The sequence below is a fragment of the Schistocerca serialis genome, unplaced genomic scaffold (genome assembly GCF_023864345.2).
Source record: "Schistocerca serialis cubense isolate TAMUIC-IGC-003099 unplaced genomic scaffold, iqSchSeri2.2 HiC_scaffold_1353, whole genome shotgun sequence".
NCBI lineage: Eukaryota > Metazoa > Arthropoda > Insecta > Orthoptera > Acrididae > Schistocerca > Schistocerca serialis.
This window is the reverse complement of record NW_026047573.1, coordinates 10582873-10602500: the sequence shown is the minus strand read 5'-3', so window position 1 is coordinate 10602500 and position 19628 is coordinate 10582873.

Here is a 19628-nt window from a genome sequence, read left to right as displayed (position 1 = left end):
ACGTTAGAAGCATTTGAGATGCGGATGTGGATGAGAATGGAGAGAATAAGCTGGATGGAAAGAGTCAGTAATGAAGGAGTACTGGAAAGGGTTGGCGAGAGAACATGTCTGCTGAAGGTTTTAAGAGAAAGGAAATAGAACTGGTTGGGACATTCAATGAGAAGGGAGTGCTTGCTAATAGATGATTTGGACGGATTGGTGTTGTCATAACAGCCGTCTGTGTCATGCCTGCTGTGCAGTGAGCTACATTAATTTAAGTATTAACTGTATTTTTCTTACTTGTCACTACTTCTGTGTGTTTTTGCTTTTACGAAGCTTTAATTGACGAGTGCTACTAATAGTGTCCCAACGATTTTGTGTTTGTTTTGAATACAGTCAGAGAGAGCCCCTTTAGTCAGCCACAGTGCCAGTAGTGCTAGTGTTTGTTTACAATACAGTCCAGAGACAGGTAGTGCTAGTTTCATTGTTTTCTACAAGAAGTGTATAGTAACAACAGTTTAGTCAAATATCAGCCACCTTTAGTGAATTAGCAGTCTAGTTAAAAGTTGATTAACTCTCTACAGTAAATTGATTTCTTATGATGGATAGGATGTGCGACTGCTGTGTACGGACGCAGGAGGAGCTGGCCACTGTTCGCAAACAGCTGAATGTGTTGATAGCAACGGTCAGCCATCTTCAGGCTGCTGCCTCAGAGTGTAGCAGCAGTGGGGAGTCTGGTGCATTGCATGGTACACCACAGGTGTTACATGCTTCACCCATTGTCACTGCTGTCAAGACATCTTCACGGGTACCGGGCACGGTTGGGCCATCCTCTCCCCAAGGGGAGTGGCAGGTTCAGCGGCGTTCATGGTGCACGAGGCGGAGGGTCAATGTGCAGGCTGGCCGTGTGGCATCACCCGCTCTGCCTGTGAGTGGACATGTGGCCGCTCCTTCAGCAAGGTCTGAGCAGGCACACGGGGGGAGGGGTTTATTAGTGATTGGGAGCTCCAACGTTAGGCAGGTGATGGAGCCCCTTATGGAAATAGCGGAAAGGTCAGGGAAGAAGGCCAGTGTTCACTCTGTCTGCTTGCCGGGGGGGCCTCATCTGAGATGTGGAGGAGGCTCTGCTGGCGGTGATAGAGAGCAGTGGGTGCACCTGACTGCAAATTGTTGCTCATGTTGGCACCAATGACTCCTGCCGTCTGGGTGCAGAGATCATCCTCAGTTCATACAGGCAGTTGGCGGAGATCGTGAAGGTGGAAAGCCTCGCTCACGGGGTGGAATCTGAGCTAACTATTTGTAGTGTCGGTCCCAGAACTGATCGCTGTCCTCTGGTTTGGAGCTGAGTGCAAGGCTAAAACCAAAGGTTCAGATGATTCTGCGGAGATCTGGGGTGCAAATTTCTTGACGTCCGATATCGGGTGGAGAATTGGTCAGGCATGCACTACATGCAGGAAGCAGCCACAAGGGTAGCGGACTACGGGTGGAGTGCACATGTGGGGTATTTAGGTTAGAGAATTCCTTCCCTAGGCCCGACAAGATGCCTCCTGACATGTGGCAACGTAGGAGTAGGCAAAATGCAACAGGGAATAACAATATTAATCTGCTAATAGTAAACTGCAGCAGTGTCCATAGAAGGGTCCCAGAACTGCTGTCATTAATAAACGGTCACAATGCCCACATAGTACTAGGGACAGAAAGTTGGCTGAAACCAGACGTAAACAGTAATGAAATTCTAAACTCAGATTGGACTGTATACCGCAAAGACAGGCTAGACAGTCAAGGGGGAGGCATGATGAGAAGTCCAATAGTATCGAAGGAGATTGACGGAGTTCCGTAATGTGAAATAATTTGGGTGAAGGTCATGGATAAAGCAGGCTCAGACATGGTAATTGGATGTCTCTATAGGCCCCCTGGCTCAGGAGCTGTTGTGGCTGAGCACCTGAAGGACATGTTATAGTTTTGGGTGCAGATTTTAATTTACCAGATACAGACTGGGAGACTCGAATGTTCATAACGGATGGCAGGAACAAAGAATCCAGTGAAATTTTTTAAAGTGCTTTATCTGAAAACTACCTTGAGAAGTTAAACAGAGAACCGACTCATGTTGATAAAATATTAGACCTTCTGGTGACAAACAGACCCAAACTATTTGAAACAGTTAACACAGAACAGGGAATCGGCGATCATGAAGTGGTTACTACATCAATGATTTCAGCTGTAAATACAAATATTAAAAGATGTAGGAAGATTTTTCTGCTTAGCAAAAGTGACTAAAAGCAGATTTCAGAGTACTTGATGGCTCAACACAAAGTTTTGTCTCAAGTACACATAGTGTTGAGGATCGGTGGACAAAGTTCAAAACCGTCGTACAATATGTGTTAGATGAGTATGTGACAAGCAAGATCGTAAGAGACAGAAAAGAGCCACCATGGTACAACAACCAAGTTAGAAAACTGCTGCGAAAGCAAAGGGAACTTCATAGCAAACATAAACATAGCCAAAGCCTTGCAGACAAACAAAAATTACACGAAGCCAAATGTAGTGTGAGGAGGGCTATGCGAGAGGCATTCAATGAATTCGAAAGTAAAGTTCTATGTACTGACTTGGCAGAAAATCCTAAGAAATGTTGGTTTTATGTCAAAGCGGTAGGTGGATCAAAACAGAATGTCCAGTTACTCTGTGACCAAAATGGTACTGAAACACAGGATGACAGACTAATTGCTGAAATACTAAATGCCTTTTTCCAAAGCTGTTTCACAGAGGAAGACTGCACTGTAGTTCCTTCTCTAGATTGCCACACAGACGACAAAATGGTAGGTATTGAAATAGAAGACAGAGGAATAGAGAAACAATTAAAATCGCTCAGAAGAGGAAAGGCCGCTGGACCTGATGGGATACCAGTTTCATTTTACACAGAATATGCGAAGGAACTTGCCCCCCCTTCTTGCAGTGGTGTACAGTAGGTCTCTAGAAGAGCATAGAATTCCAAAGGATTGGATAAGGGCACAGGTCATCCACATTTTCAAGAAGGGACATCGAACAGATGTGCAGAACTATAGACCTATATCTTTAACATCTATCAGTTGTAGAATTTTGGAACACGTATTATGTTCGAGTATAATGACTTTTCTGGAGACGAGAAATCTACTCTGTAAGAATCAGCATGGGTTTCGAAAGAGACGATCGTGTGAAACCCAGCTCACACTGTATGTCCATGAGACTCAGAGGGCCATACACATGGGTTCGCAGGTAGATGCAGTGTTTCTTGACTTCCGCAAGGCATTCGATACAGTTCCCCACTGTCGCTTAATGAACAATGTAAGAGCATATGGACTATCAGACCAATTGTGTGATTGGATGGAAGAGTTCCTAGATAACAGAATGCAGCATGTCATTCTCAATGGAGAGAAGTCTTCCAAAGTAAGAGTGATTTCAGGTGTGCCACAGGGGAGTGTCGTATGACCGTTGCTATTCACAATATACATAAATGACTTTTTGGATGACATCAGAAGTTCACTGAGGCTTTTTCTGGATGATGCTGTGGTATATTGAAAGTTTGTAACAATGGAAAATTGTACTGAAATGCGGGAGGATCTGTGGCGAATGGACGCATGGTGCAGGGAATGGCAATTGAATCTCAATGTAGACAAGTGTAATGTGCTGTGAATACATAGAAAGAAATATCCCTTATTATTTAGCTATAATATAGCAGGTCAGCAAATGGAAGTAGTTAATTCAATAAATTATCTGGGAATAGGCATAAGGAGTGATTTAAAATAGAATGATCATATAAAGATGATCGTCTGAAAAGCAGATGCCAGACTGAGATTCATTGGAAGAATCCTAAGTAAATGCAATCCAAAAACAAAGGAAGTAGTTACAGTACAATTGTTTGTCCACTGCTTTAATACTGCTCACCAGTGTGGGATCCATACCAGATAGGGTTGATAGAAGAGAGAGAGAAGATCCAACTGAGAGCAGCGCGCTTCATTACAGGATCATTTAGTAATTGTAAAAGCGTTATGGAGATGATAGATAAACTCCAGTGGAAGACTCTGTAGGAGAGACGCTCAGTAGCTCGGTACGGGCTTTTGTTGAAGTTTCAAGAACATACATTCACGGAGGAGTCAAGGAATATATTTCTCCCTCCTACGTATATCTCACGAAGAGAGCATGAGGATAAAATCAGAGAGATTAGAGCCCACAGAGAGGCATACCGACAGTCCTTCTTTCCACGAACAATATGAGACTGGAATAGAAGGGAGAACTGATAGAGGTACTCAAGGTATCCTCCACCACACACTGTCAGGTGGCTTGCGGAGTATGGTTGTAGATGTAGATGTTGATGTTGATGTAGATGTAGATGGGTTTGTGGGAGAAGACTGAGAGGAAGAAGGAGATAGAAGATAATAGATGACAAATGACATAAAAGGAAGAGAAAATTATGCAGATCTGAAGAGATTGCAAAAGACTGGACAGCCTGGAGAACTACCATATGAAAACCTGGCTTTTGGCAGAACATTGATGATGATGATTATTTGCAAAGTGGAGGTAGGTAAAAGTAATGAGATACATTAACTCCTTAGGAAACAATTATCAGTGTCATTCATGTAAATCTTCAGTTTTCTATATGGGACTAGTTAGACACTAGGTTAATCACAGAAATGAGGAAAAGATGAGATGAATACTTTTAACACTCAGAAGCACATACTGTAAAATGTTGACCAGACTGAGAGCAGCTTTAGAATATGATAGAAGTACTGCATGAAGACTAAAGAAGTCAGTCTAGTTTAAGATATCCATCTCTCAGCCTTGACCACAATAATGGAGACCTGCAGAATATTTTACTGAGCTATAGGTGATAGGGAAAGGTCCAATTTCAAATGGATATATTTACTGACAAAGAAACATGACTCACTACCCTGAGACTAGGACAAATGTTGAGTAGTGAAGAACAATGAGTAGGCCTTCAGTTCTAATGCACAAAAGCCAGACACATACAGAATGTCATACACACAACCCACAAGATGGAGCATTTGAACTCTATAATAACACATGGAGAGGAAGACTACACATCCATCTTCTCACAGATGGTTGAGGGACCTTGTCTTCTCAGTACAGACTGTCTAAACTGTACAATTTACCAGTCAGCAGATGATGTTTGAAGTGATCATTGATCACAAATCTACAGATGCCAGTCATTGAATACAGGCCCCTATTCTGATCAGACCAGAGGTGGGAATGGTGCCTAAATATGTCATAATGTACCACCAAAACTGTTTTCTCAATAAAATAACAATCTGGAAATTTAGATGGATAAAAAGTATTTAGTTTGACATTCTTTACATGGAGAGAGACGTTATTTGGAATTTGTGCTGATGCCACACTGCAAACCAAGTGTTGAAAGGCACATAATGGGAATAATGTTTTGGAAAGGAGTGAGATGGAGGACTGGAGCTTATCCACAATGTTATTCAGTCTGTACACTAAACAAGCAGTTTAAAAAAGAAGTTGAACTCTTATCCTATCCCAACTACTTCACCTCACAGTGTAAAACACGCAATTATTTTTTGGACATATTCCAGTCTCTGCTTTGCCCTGAAGTTCTTACTTTTATAGCTCCCTCAAGTATGATGGAAGTTACTTGTTGCTCTGTCAGCACATAACCTATCATTTTGTCCCTTTTTGTCATTGTTTCTGTGGTGAAACTCTACATTTTTTTTTGTCATATAAATTCACTGAATTCACAACATTCCTATGTAGAACCACATCACAAACATTTTGATCCTCTCCTTTTCTTGTTTTCCACAATACTTAATTGACTTCTATACAGTTCTGTGCTCCTTCCAAATTTACAATCCTCCCTCCCTCCCACCTCCCAACCACCCTGACATCCCCCCCTCCCCTTTCCTTTACGACTTACGGAAATGTTAACTGTGCCTCTAGTATTATTTGATTGCATGTCTCCCAATACTTGTTTAACTCTTAATCTTCATTGAATCAGCTATGTCTTCTAACCCTTCTTGTTTCATGCCTTCAGACAAATCCTACCCCACATGGGGCTTTAATCTACTCTTTCCACCTATCATCTCACTCCTCTAAGTTGAACAGTGGAATTACTTTTGCACACTCTTTACTGTTTGCTCCTTTGGCTTCTATTTTCACCAAAGGTTGCATTGACTTTTATTTATGCTGAATAGTCCAACCCCATGACTATTTCATTTATGATTTCTTCAGACTTTTTTTGCAGTCATTTCACTTCAGCTTGACTGCTTTCCTGTTTATTTTACTTAGGTGACTTATATTGATGTATTCCTGTCTCTTACTGCACATTTTTGTAGTTACTTACTTTATGAATCGGTTCCAGTATAACTTCTGCAACACAATGTTTCTTTACAGTTATCTTGTGCATACTTAAGTTTGTCTAAATCCAAGTTCTGTGATTGTCCTTTTCGGATAATCCCTTTCTCTTCAACTGACCTGCCTATTGCAGTATTCATTATCACACTATTTACTGCCTCTCAGAACTTCACATATGCATCATTACTTCCAATGAACCCCACTTCCTTCACCACTAATAGTTCTGGACAATTCTCTGAAACTTCAGTCTATCATTACTAAGTTGTGAAAAGACTGTATCTGCACCTGATTACACCTTGCAATCCAATATCTGATTTTGCAAAATGTCTCAAAATGATATAATCCAGCTAGAATATTCTCAGGCCTCTAGGGCTTTCCCAATATACCTCCTTCTCCAGTAATTTTCAAATAGAATAGTAATAATTAATAAATAAAACTTACAGAACAATTGAATTTGTGTTTTTTACTTCATCACGCCTATTGTCAAGCTCACGCTCTTCAACTCTGCCTTCTATTACATTGCCTTAATATAGCATTCCACTCACTCACTCATTAGATTTCCATGCTCCTTGCATGCACATTTTGTCATATACTTTCACTCTCTTCATCATCAGATTGTAACATTGGCACATATACCTGAACCATTACCTTTTTTTTTCTTTTCTTTTTCTCTTCTTTTCTTCTTCTTGGCTATGCAGATGATTGGTCAACATCTATGCAACACAGAAATTTGCAACAGCTTCTGATTTAGACATCTTCAGCCAATGCTTCCATAAAGGGAGGTTACAAGCTACTACAAGAACAACTGAAGTTGCATGTTTTGACATCTCTGATTGGCACACACAGCCCTTGATGTCCATTTTGAGGGAGACAGACTATCATAACATGCATCCAAAATTCCTTGGGGCCTGACACTGCCTTTTAAGCAGCAGTTAACACCAACACCTGGAAAGCTCAAAAGCACCAACAATATTCTGCCAAAGCTCTGTGGTCTAGTTGGGCAGCATCAGTCTCTTCACTCAACAGCAGAGTACGTCTACAGTGTGTCCATCTAGCACAATAGTTCATATGCGAAAAAGATATATGTACAACTTAACCAACCCATGCCCATTGTCAGTAGGTGTGTACAGTCTATTTTCACACATTAGTTACCTATCTTGTGTCACATTCCACCTCCATAGGTAAGATGTAAAAGGGCACTGCTACACATACACCAGAATTCTTATGACCAGGTTTCTTCCTGAAGATGTATTCAATGCCACTGATAAATTGGAATGCTAATGGCAACAAAGGTCTTCTCTGCCATGCCTGAAAGTGTCCTGCTCCCAGGGGGAAACCAATGGGCTTATAAGCCTTGGACAATTTGTGGATTTCAATAGTGCATGGAAGATGTGTACACACATTCTACAAATGAAGCAAATCTTCATTACCATCTTGGGTGTGTAATGGCAGATAGTTCTTCATGTGTTATCAACATGTGCCACAAGGGCCAACATGGATCATATTGAATAATTCCTGACACTGATGATTAGTGTGATGAACTGTATAATAGAGGTCAATATTCCATTACAACTATTGCCATTTGTTTCATATACACTTGAGAGGTGTGTTGAAATGTCAATATGCAGTAGTTTAGTAATCTTTGTATAGGTATCATTTGATCAAAAAGCCCTTCCCATTGGCAGGTTGAAATGAGAGACAATAAATAAATTAAGAACCTTCATTCTTTCTCCACTCTGAACAGTAGTGTCTCCAACATCGAGGTACACCCTTCAAAAACCTCCTCTTTATCTCATCGGGCACACCTGAAAATATAAATAAAGGCATATTAATAATTATCATCAACACTCAAATCTTATCTAGATTGTAAAAAGAAGTTCTGCATTACAGCCAACAGAGACAAATAAGGAACAAAAGGTGACAAATGCTTAAGGTACAGAGTTCCCTTCATTTAGAAAAACAAAGATACGAGTTGCAGAGAAGATTACACATCAATTAAGTCTACGAGAAATTCATGCAAAGAAAGCAGAGAAGGACTTTCTAGTCAGCTCATCCACCAGTTATGCATCTTTTGCTAATAGCAATACAAGTGTGAGTAACCTGTAAAGAATAAATAAAAAGTAATAACTCATCTCGTGTCAAATCACTTTATTTACAAAGTTACTCTCTGAAATTACTCGTCACCTGAAACAACAAAACTATAGTCTCACATGCCTCATGGGGAATGTAGATCAATCCTTTAACACCATTGACACTAGAAGGGCAGCAATGAACCCATTTTTTATATTACAACCCTCTTCACCATCACCACCATCCACTTTATAACAATGAAATTTTTGAAGATTTACTTTTTGCTCTTTTGTCCATATTATATATATATATATATATATATATATATATATATATATATATATATATATATATATATATATATATATATATATATATATATATATGAGAGAGAGAGAGAGAGAGAGAGAGAGATAGATAGAGTGAGTGAGTGAGTGAGTGAGTGAGTGAGTGAGTGTGTGTCTGATTTTTTTTCTGTGTGAGTGTGTGATTTGATAATGAGGAGAGAAGAAAAAGGGGGTGAAACATAATACCGATTCATAGCCTACTCTTCTCAATTAGCACCGACAGGGCCACCAAGCTTCAAGTCCCCATCTGATAGACAGATCACTATCAACAATGTAGACAGTCACCACATTGTAACACACCGAAAAAATGTTTGGAATTTAATCTGGGACAGTGATTGAAAAGCTGATGATCAGGATATTTATGCTACCATTTCTACTCTCCATGATGGTCAAATAATGGCATTGAAAATTTCATACACCACCAGGTTTCAAGCAGGCATACCTCTGAACTGAGCAGCACCACACAGCACAATAGTAGTCAATGATGAAGGGAGGTTTGACTAGCTGTCAGGTTACACAAAACATTCCCACCTCTGAACAGAACCTAATGAATACTGCCCCTCTATAATAGTTGCTTCTGACATTTACAACCCGAGGCAAATAAAATGAAGCACTACAAAGTAATTATCTAAATGGGACAGAAATTCATGGATCTGATGTAAATATACAGATAAACAACAATTTTAGAAAAAATTGGATGATTTTTCCCAGAAAAAGAGCTTCACAAATTCATCAAGTCCGTAATGATTTGGTCCAATTCTGGCCCTTATGCAAGCAATTTTCAGCCTGTTTTTGGCTGTTGTTGTTGTTGTTGTGGTCTTCAGTCCTGAGACTGGTTTGATGCAGCTCTCCATGCTACTCTATCCTGTGCAAGCTTCTTCATCTCCCAGTATCTACTGCAACCTACATCCTTCTGAATCTGCTTAGTGTATTCATCTCTTGGTCTCCCTCTACGACTTTTACCCTCCACACTGTCCTCCAATGCTAAATTTGTGATCCCTTGATGCCTCAAAACATGTCCTACCAACCGATCCCTTCTTCTAGTCAAGTTCTGCCTCAAACGTCTCTTCTCCCCAATCCTATTCAATACCTCCTCATTAGTTACGTGATCTACCCACCTAATCTTCAGCATTCTTCTGCAGCACCACATTTCGAAAGCTTCTATTCTCTTCTTGTCCAAACTAGTTATCGTCCATGTTTCACTTCCATACATGGCTACACTCCATACAAATACTTTCAGAAACGATTTCCTGACACTTAAATCTATACTCGATGTTAACAAATTCCTCTTCTTGAGAAACGCTTTCCTTGTCATCGCCAGTCTACATTTTATATCCTCTCTACTTCGACCATCATCAGTTATTTTACTCCCTAAATAGCAAAACTCCTTTACTACTTTAAGTGTCTCATTTCCTAATCTAATTCCCTCAGCATCACCCGATTTAATTCGACTACATTCCATTATCCTCGTTTTGCTTTTGTTGATGTTCATCTTATATCCTCCTTTCAAGACACTGTCCATTCCATTCAACTGCTCTTCCAAGTCCTTTGCTGTCTCTGACAGAATTACAATGTCATCGGCAAACCTCAAAGTTTTTACTTCTTCTCCATGAATTTTAATACCTACTCCGAATTTTTCTTTTGTTTCATTTACTGCTTGCTCAATATACAGATTGAATAACATCGGGGAGAGGCTACAACGTAGGTTTGCCTTTTCTTAATCTTTCTTCTAAGATAAGTCGTAAGGTCAGTATCGCCTCAAGTGTTCCAACATTTCTACGGAATCCAAACTGATCCTCCCCGAGGTCGGCTTCTAACAGTTTTTCCATTTGTCTGTAAAGAATTCGCGTTAGTATTTTGCAGCTGTGACTTATTAAACTGATAGTTCGGTAATTTTCACATCTGTCAACACCTGCTTTCTTTGGGATTGGAATTATTATATTCTTCTTGAAGTCAGAGGGTATTTCCCCTGTCTCGTACATCGTGCTCACCAGATGGTAGAGTTTTGTCATGACTGGCGCCTGAGGCCATCAGTAGTTCAAATGGAATGTTGTCTACTCCCGGGGCCTTGTTTTGACTCAGGTCTTTCAGTGCTCTGTCAAACTCTTCACGCAGTGTCGTATCTCCCATTTTGTCTTCATCTACATCCTCTTCCATTTCCATAATATTGTCCTCATGTACATCGCCCTTGTATAAACCCTCTATATACTCCTTCCACCTTTCTGCCTTCCCTTCTTTGCTTAGAACTGGGTTTCCATCTGAGGTCTTGATATTCATACAAGTGGTTCTCTTCTCTCCAAAGGTCTCTTTAATTTTCCTGTAGGCAGTATCTATCTTACCCCTAGTGAGACAAGCCTCTACATCCTTACATTTGTCCTCTAGCCATCCCTGCTTAGCCATTTTGCACTTCCTGTCGATCTCGTTTTTGAGATGTTTGTATTCCATTTTGCCTGCTTCATTTACTGCATTTTTATATTTTCTCCTTTCATCAATTAAATTCAATATTTCTTCTGTTACCCAAGGATTTCTATTAGCCCTCGTCTTTTTACCTACTTGATCCTCTGCTGCCTTCACTACTTCATCCCTCAGAGCTACCCATTATTCTTCTACTGTATTTCTTTCCCCCATTCCTGTCAATTGTTCCCTTATGCTCTCCCTGAAACTCTCTACAACCTCTGGTTCTTTCAGTTTATCCAGGTCCTATCTCCTTAAATTCCCGCCTTTTTGCAGTTTCTTCAGTTTCAATCTGCAGTTCATAACCAATAGATTGTGGTCAGAATCCACATCTGCCCCAGGAAATGTCTTAATTTAAAACCTGGTTCCTAAATCTCTGTCTTACCATTATATAATCTATCTGATACCTTTTAGTACCTCCAGGATTCTGCCAGGTATACAACCTTCTTTTATGATTCTTGAACCAAGCGTTGGCTATGATTAAGTTATGCTCTGTGCAAAATTCTACAAGGCGGCTTCCTCTTTCATTCCTTCCCCCCAATCCATATTCACCTACTATGTTTCCTTCTCTCCCTTTTCCTACTGACGAATTCCAGTCACCCATGACTATTAAATTTTCGTCTCCTTTCACTACCTGAATAATTTCTTTTATCTCGTCATACATTTCATCTAATTCTTCATCATCTGCAGAGGTAGTTGGCATATAAACTTGTACTACTGTAGTAGGCATGGGCTTTGTGTCTATCTTGGCCACAATATTGCGTTCACTATGCTGTTTGTAGTAGCTAACCCGCACTCCTATTTTTTTATTCATTATTAAACCTACTCCTGCATTACCCCTATTTGATTTTGTATTTATAACCCTGTAATCACCTGACCAAAAGTCTTGTTCCTCCTGCCACCGAACTTCACTAATTCCCACTATATCTAACTTTAACCTATCCATTTCCCTTTTTAAATTTTCTAACCTACCTGCCCAATTAAGGGATCTGACATTCCAGACTCCGATCTGTAGAACGCCAGTTTTCTTTCTCCTGATAATGACGTCCTCATGAGTAGTCCCCGCCCGGAGATCCGAATGGGGGACTATTTTACCTCCGGAATATTTTACCCAAGAGGACGCCATCATCATTTAATCATACAGTAGAGCTGCATGTCCTCGGGAAAAATTACGGCTGTAGTTTCCCCTTGCTTTCAGCCGTTTGCAGTACCAGCACAGCAAGGCCGTTTTGGTTAATGTTACAAGGCCAGATCAGTCAATCATCCAGACTGTTGCCCCTGCAACTACTAAAATGGCTGCTGCCCCTCTTCAGGAACCACATGTTTGTCTGGCCTCTCAACAGATACCCCTCCGTTGTGGTTGCACCTACGATACAGCCATCTGTATCGCTGAGGCATGCAAGCCTTCCCACCAACGGCAAGGTTCATGGTTCATGGGGGGGGGGTTTTTTGGCTGACAGATTCAAATGGGTCAAATGGCTCTGAGCACTATGGGACTTAACATTGGAGGTCATCAGTCCGCTAGAACTAAGAACTACTTGTACCTAACTAATCTAAGGACATCACACACATCCATGCCACAGGCAGGATTTGAACCTGTGACCATACTGGTCGCTCGGTTCCAGACTGAAGTGCCTAGAACCATTCGGCCACCATATCCAGCTTGGCTGACAGAGATGTTTAATATCCTCCTGAGGGATACCATGCCAAATTATGGCCAAATGGTGTGCTTTCTCATCAAAATCCCAAGACAGTTCAAGTGCTGTGTCCATAATGCTCCAAACATTCTTCGTCAGAAGAGATCCACTGATATTGCTGGCCAAGGTAACATTTGCCAAGCATGAAGACAAGCAGTAGAACGCCTTGCCATGTAAGAGTGGATATTATTTTGATTCAATGTAAGCCCAGAATGCAATGAATGGCAACAAAATGGGGCATAGAATATAGTTGTCTACCACTGTGCTGAGAGGATGCCATGGATGATAACCAAAGTGGGTCCTGCTATGAATATAAATAGCACATCAGACCACTACTGGTTGTTGGGCTATATGGCTAGTGAAAGTCAGGTTGGTATCTCATTGCTGACTGCACTGTCTCCTGACATGTCTTCAACCTAGAATCTCATTGACTGGAGAAGAATTTTCTTCAGTGATGAGTACTGCTTTGAAGTGAGCCCCTATGACCAGAGTGTATTATGATACACATGATCTGCAAACACACTGAGTTTGGTTTATATTTCAACACAGACTGCTTCCATTATTTTGAGAAGACTTCCACCAAACAGGCCAAGAATGAATGCCATTCTCTGAGCTTCAACTGTCACCATTAAGCTCTTATAATGGACAGTATCTTCAGGTACATGAATCACACCAAATCATATAAAAAGAAGAAGAAGAAGAAGAAGTAGAAGAAGAAGTAGTAGTAGTAGTAGTAGAAGAAGAAGAAGAAGAAAAACAGCTGCAGTCTCAGTGGGTCCATGGTTAATAATATCAAAAGTGAAACATTGAGGACCTGTCCATCCCACATGGCATACTAAGGGGGAACCTACTGCACAGTCTTCACTTGAAGCCATGCTTGTTTCTGGCTAAACTTAAAGTATCATTTAGAGCTGTGACATGTGTTGCCTTTAATTTCAAGGATTTGGAAACCAATGCTTGTGCACATTCCTCAGATCCCATAACATACAACTGCAAGTGACATTCTGTAGATACCAGTTTGGAGGACATGCCAAAAACTGAGAAGTTACCAACGAATTCCAAGCAATAGTTTGGACACCTTTATGTGCATGAATCCTGTTTACTACAAAAGCAATTGGTGCCACACTAGATCCACTACCCATGTGGGCACAATTTTTCTGGACAAAATTGTCTGAAAAGTATTTTATGAAAAGATATAGACAGCCAAAAGATTCTGTATAATACTCATAAAAACCTATTTGTGGTATTAGCTTCAAATATCTCTCTCTGAGTAACACTGCAAGTTATCTGAATGTCTAAAAAGACTTGTCAGAACTTGTGCGAGTAGGCACAATACATTTAGACAATTTTTGTTTTGCCAGAAGAAGATACTCTTTGTATGTCAATAGTCACCACTAGTTCATGCTGTGCACTAAGAGGGGTTTTATCTCCTTTTCTTTTTGCGGTTTCAGCTTTTTTAATGATAAAATAAAGAAAGATCTCCTATCTACTTACAGAATGGCAAACATTAAAACAATCAAAAGGGGCCTCAAATACCTGAGCGAGACTAATACAACATGTGTACTGCAGATTAAGATAGCTCACAATCAACTGCTTTAACTCTGAAGTTCACCTCATCAACACACGTAAGGTTGACAAGTCTTTTAAACAGGTTTCAGATGTAGTATTGCTGGTTAAGCTATCGTTCTCTGTCACTGTTCTACAAAACTTGACTACTAATTAGTACAAAGAGAGCACGTTAGGGTCAGCACCAACATCCTATTGTTGCTACTGAAGCGTCACTTTAGAATATATTATTCTGTGTGTTGTATTTGAAATTATGATTGGCAGTGATTCATCTGTGTTGTCAGAGGAGCTATACTGGATACATAATTGATAAAATGTGAATGGTTTCAGTACCATGGAGCTGACCATAGAATAACTGTCTCTGGGGCTCTAAGGGAACTTCATGGGAAACAATTAAGATCGACTGCTTGACAACCTGCACTACTGAAGCAAAGTGAGGAACCCTCATCTGTATGAGGAGCCATTGTCTGTATACCTCTGCACTTAAATGTGGTACAGCCAACACAAAGACAAGCAGGCTGGCAGGCAGGCCTTCACATGACAACACTGACTTGAAAGTTTTGCCAGCTCTTGATCAGCATGTTGACTGGTCATGTTGACCTTTGGGGCTGAGATTTAGAAGCACTGCTATCTGGACTGAGAGTCCTTCTAAGAAGACTCAATTGAGGCTCAGCACTGCTCACATACTCGCTAAATATCGTATGTCACTGCGGACTAGTGTATTATACACAGAGTTACCAGTGTCCCTACCGTCCTGCGACAACTCCTCTGGTGTAAGTCTTTCACCCATGGGAAAGAACAGAGTGAGGCAACTCAGGTAACAGCTATAAATCTCCAAACATATCCGGCTCCTGCCCTACCTAAACTTAACTACACTATGTTCAGTTAGATAGTGATAAGCTGGACCTTAAACCCAACAGCTTCTACTACTTCTCATCTGGTGGCAATAAATTCCTGAATTTAAGTATCTGAAGGTACATCAGTGGGAGAGGGAGATGAGCTACACAACATCAAACAGGACAGTGTTTAATAACTGAGATGCTCCCAACAATGCTCCTTTATACAGGGTGGAGAAAAATTGTGTTGCCAAATTTTATCCCAGGATAGCTGATGCCAGAAGGAACCAAAATTACTGATGTCACACAGGTCAAAAAAATACCATTTTAAAACTATGGAAACTTGGTGCCACTTGTTCCATTTGGCAATGAGATTGCCATGTTGCCATTTGTTATTTGTCTGGCAATGCTATGACAGTCGGTTCACACACACAAATGTCCCTCGCCCATCACTGCTCGAATGCGATATGCATACGTGTCGAATAGGTCTTGCTGTTTGTCTCTACCTCATGTAAGAGGCATTCACATGTAAGCTTCACTTCAGAGCACACACACGTCACCTAGGATTTAGTCATACAGTAAGTATGGTGGCACAGTATTTGTTTGAAGAATGGCAAGATATGGTTTTTGTTTATGAACTAGCTGACGATAATGCACATGAAGCTCAATGGTTGTATGATGAACAGTACCCAGCAAGACATCAGCCACACCTGCAAACATTTACAGCAATTCACCCATGACTTGGTGAAACAGGTTTGTTAGCAGGATATCATGGTGATGCTGGAAGAACTCGAACATTAGGGGATGCAGCATTTGAAGAGACTGTTCTCAAGTGCATTGAGGAAACACCTATGACCTGTACTCGAGCAACCGGACATAACATTGTGGTCACTCATCAGTCTGGGAGGTTTTGAGGAATGATGGCCAGCATCTATTTACTTTACACCTTGCTGAAGACCTAAATCCTGTCACAGACTATGAGCACAGGCTAGGGTTTTGCTGGTGTTTTCTGCGATGTGTTGCACGAGATCCTGACTTCCCTGTTGTCGTGTTGTTTACTGTATGAATGCACCTTCCATTGGGATGGCCTTTGCAACACTCAAAACGTTCATTACTGGGCAAGGGGAAATCCTCACGACATGTACGTCCACACACACCAGGAACAATTTTTGCTCAACATTTGGGCAGGCATTGTGGTTGACCATCTTATTGGGCCGGTCCACCAACCTCCTCAACTTGCCATGGCAAATTACCTTCACTTTTTGCACAAAACGCTACCCGGCCTGCTGGAAGGTGTTCCCCTGGAAATTCGGCTATGCATGTGGTTGCAGCATGAGTCGCATGCACCTGACAGTCATGCTGTGTGTGGATATTTAGATGAACTCTTCAATGACCAGGTAACTGGCAGACATGCTCATAGGACATGGTCCCCGTAGTCCCAGACCTCACACCACCGGTAGTTTCCTGTGGGAATTCTTCAAGGTTGCAGTTCACCCACCCAGGTGCAAATCACCTAGAGACAAAGATGAATTAATGCATGTCATTCAACATGCCGCAAATCACATTAAGGCAATGCCAGTAAACTTTGAAAGAGTTCAGCAAAACACCTTTCGACACTACCAACCTTGTGTTGCATGCAGGGTCACCAGGTCCAGCACCTGCTTTAAGTAAACAATGTCCTAGTCACAAAAAAGGCCCTTTTCAGGGCTGTCACGATTTGTAAAAGACTTTCTGTATGCTAACTAACAGCTGTTGAAGGGTTTGTTTCCAGTACGTCTTATCATGAAACAACAATGGATGTGTTGGGTTGGTTGGTTCACCTCCAGCCCCCAGAGTGGAAGGCTGGCGCTACCACTGAGTGTGTAGGCTGCCCTGGATACATCACAAATTCTGGCAGGCAAAGCATGCAAGGTCATGCATTGTCCAGAGTATCTGGCAACAGGGCAATCCCGCAGTCAATTGGAGCACATGACGCCAAGTTTTCATAGTTTTTAAAGTTGTGTTTTGTTGCCCTACACAGCATTAGTAATTTTCATTCCTACTGGCATCAGCTATCCAGGGTTAAAATTCGTGATACAATTTTTCTGCACCCTGTACGTGGATGAGAACCATCACATAGGCCAAATTCAGAAACTGACCCCAAGAACTACCCACCTCAGGGACACCTGGCATGCAGTTGCTGGAGGAGTTTAGTGGCACCTATGGGTCATCTGGATGCCTCAGACCAAGCCCTTTTTAGATAACCTGCTCTTCAGCACGTAGTCTCATCCCACTACCGTTCTAAATTTAGCCATCCATCAGCATGACCTCCCTTTTCCTACGTAATACATTTCACTGAAAGTACAGTGCACACGACTATTACAAAAATATGAGAAAATAGCTGACTAGTTCTTAAATTAAGGAGTGGAATTATTACTACTGGAAATAGACACATATTACTATCGTAGCTTTCAGAACTGTTACACCTTTCCTCAAGTATGGGACTTGCGCAGGTTGGGAAACTTGGAAATGTGGGTTAATCAAATGGGGATAATCTTTTGTGAGAATGAGGAAACAAAAAGAGGGTAAGAAAAGCAAGGGGGACATTGCCAGGGAAAGTGCATCATAGGTAGTACATTAGTAACCAATATGCCTGGTTCACTACAGAGATGATGACAGAGTAAGAAGTAGTAATGGATATGGAGAGACAGAGTAGTGCTTACACAAATGAGGAGAGAAAGAGATACAGAGAGTGGGGAGGGAGAAGAACAATACAGAATATAATGAGCAATAATAAATTTTAAAAATGTGTCAAATATAATTAAAAGATGATAATGCAAATGATGGCTCAATTATGTTAACAGAGGTTAAGCTTTTTAAGATATTGGTATGTGGACATGTGTTGGAGGATAAGTTCCCACCTCCAGCAACCAGGGAAACTTATCAGGTGGGATGATCTCTGTACTCAAAAGACCTCAGTGCCAGTGACTACACATTAGATTTTTTTGTTTTTTTTTTTGTTTTGGTTTTAGGGCGCAAAACTGCTATGGTCATTAGCGCCCGGTCTGTGACTTAGGAAACAGTAAAAACCGAAAATCGAAACCAGCAGCAATGGGAACGAAACCCAAAAAATTGGAGAAACTAAAAGCAGAAGGAAGGCTTAAAAATCCACTACACAAAGGGCTTGGGTGTCCCCAAAAAAAGATTCAAATGACTGACGTCATTTCACTGGCACTAATAAACTCGAGAACGTGATCGGCCAAGCACGTGTCATCTGCTAAAATTGACGATGTATCAGGCGACAGCTGTAGACAAGCACATAACAGAGTAAAATAGGGGCACTCAATTAAAAGGTGTCTTACCGTCCACAGCTGAGAGCAGTGGGGACAGAGTGGGGGAGGATTACCGCTTAAAAGATGTCGATGGCTAAGAAGACAGTGCCCTATCCGGAGTCTAGTTAAAATTACCTTCACCCAACGACGCGTTCGGGAGGAAGAGGTCCAAGCACAGGGAAGAGCTTTCACCTTCTGCAATTTATTAGGGAGAAGTGTCGACCAATGTGCATGCCATAAAAGAACAACACGACGACATAAAACACTCCGTAGATCGGCGAAGGGAATCGATTAAATAGCTGGCCGAAGAAGAAAGACTGCAGCCTTGGCTGCTATATTGGCCGCCTCATTTCCACAGATACCAACATGTCCCGGGAGCCAGAGGAACGCCACCTAGATGCCCTCCAGGTGGAGCAAACGCAGACAGTCCTGAATCCAGTGGACCAGAGAGTCGACAGGTTAGAGAGCTTGGAGACTGAGGAGAGAGCTGAGTGAATCTGAACAGATAACATACTGTATCCGCTGATGGTGGCAGATATAGTGGACAGCCTGGAGAACAGCGTAGAGCTCTGCAGTATAAACCAAACACTGGTCGGGAAGGCGAAATTGATTTGGGGTGTCGCCAACAACATAGGCACTCCCTACACCTAACGATGTTTTCGAGCCATCAGTGTAAATGAATGTGGCTGGCTTCATTTGTGCACATAGAGCAGCAAATACCCAATGATAAACAAGTGAAGGGGTAGCATCCTTGGTATATTGACAAATGTCACGGAGCAGGTAAATCCGGGGACGGAGTCAAGGCGGTGCTGTACCCCAACTTGTCAAGAAGGTTTTAGGAAAGCGGAAGGAAAGAGAATGGAGCAGTTGATGGAAGCGGACTCCTGGTGGTAGTAGGGAGGAGGGGCAGTCTGCATACCCTACATCAAAGGAGGCGTCGAAAAAAAATGTCATGGGCTGGATTAGCAGGCATGGAAGACAGATGGCTAGCATAAAGACTCAGAA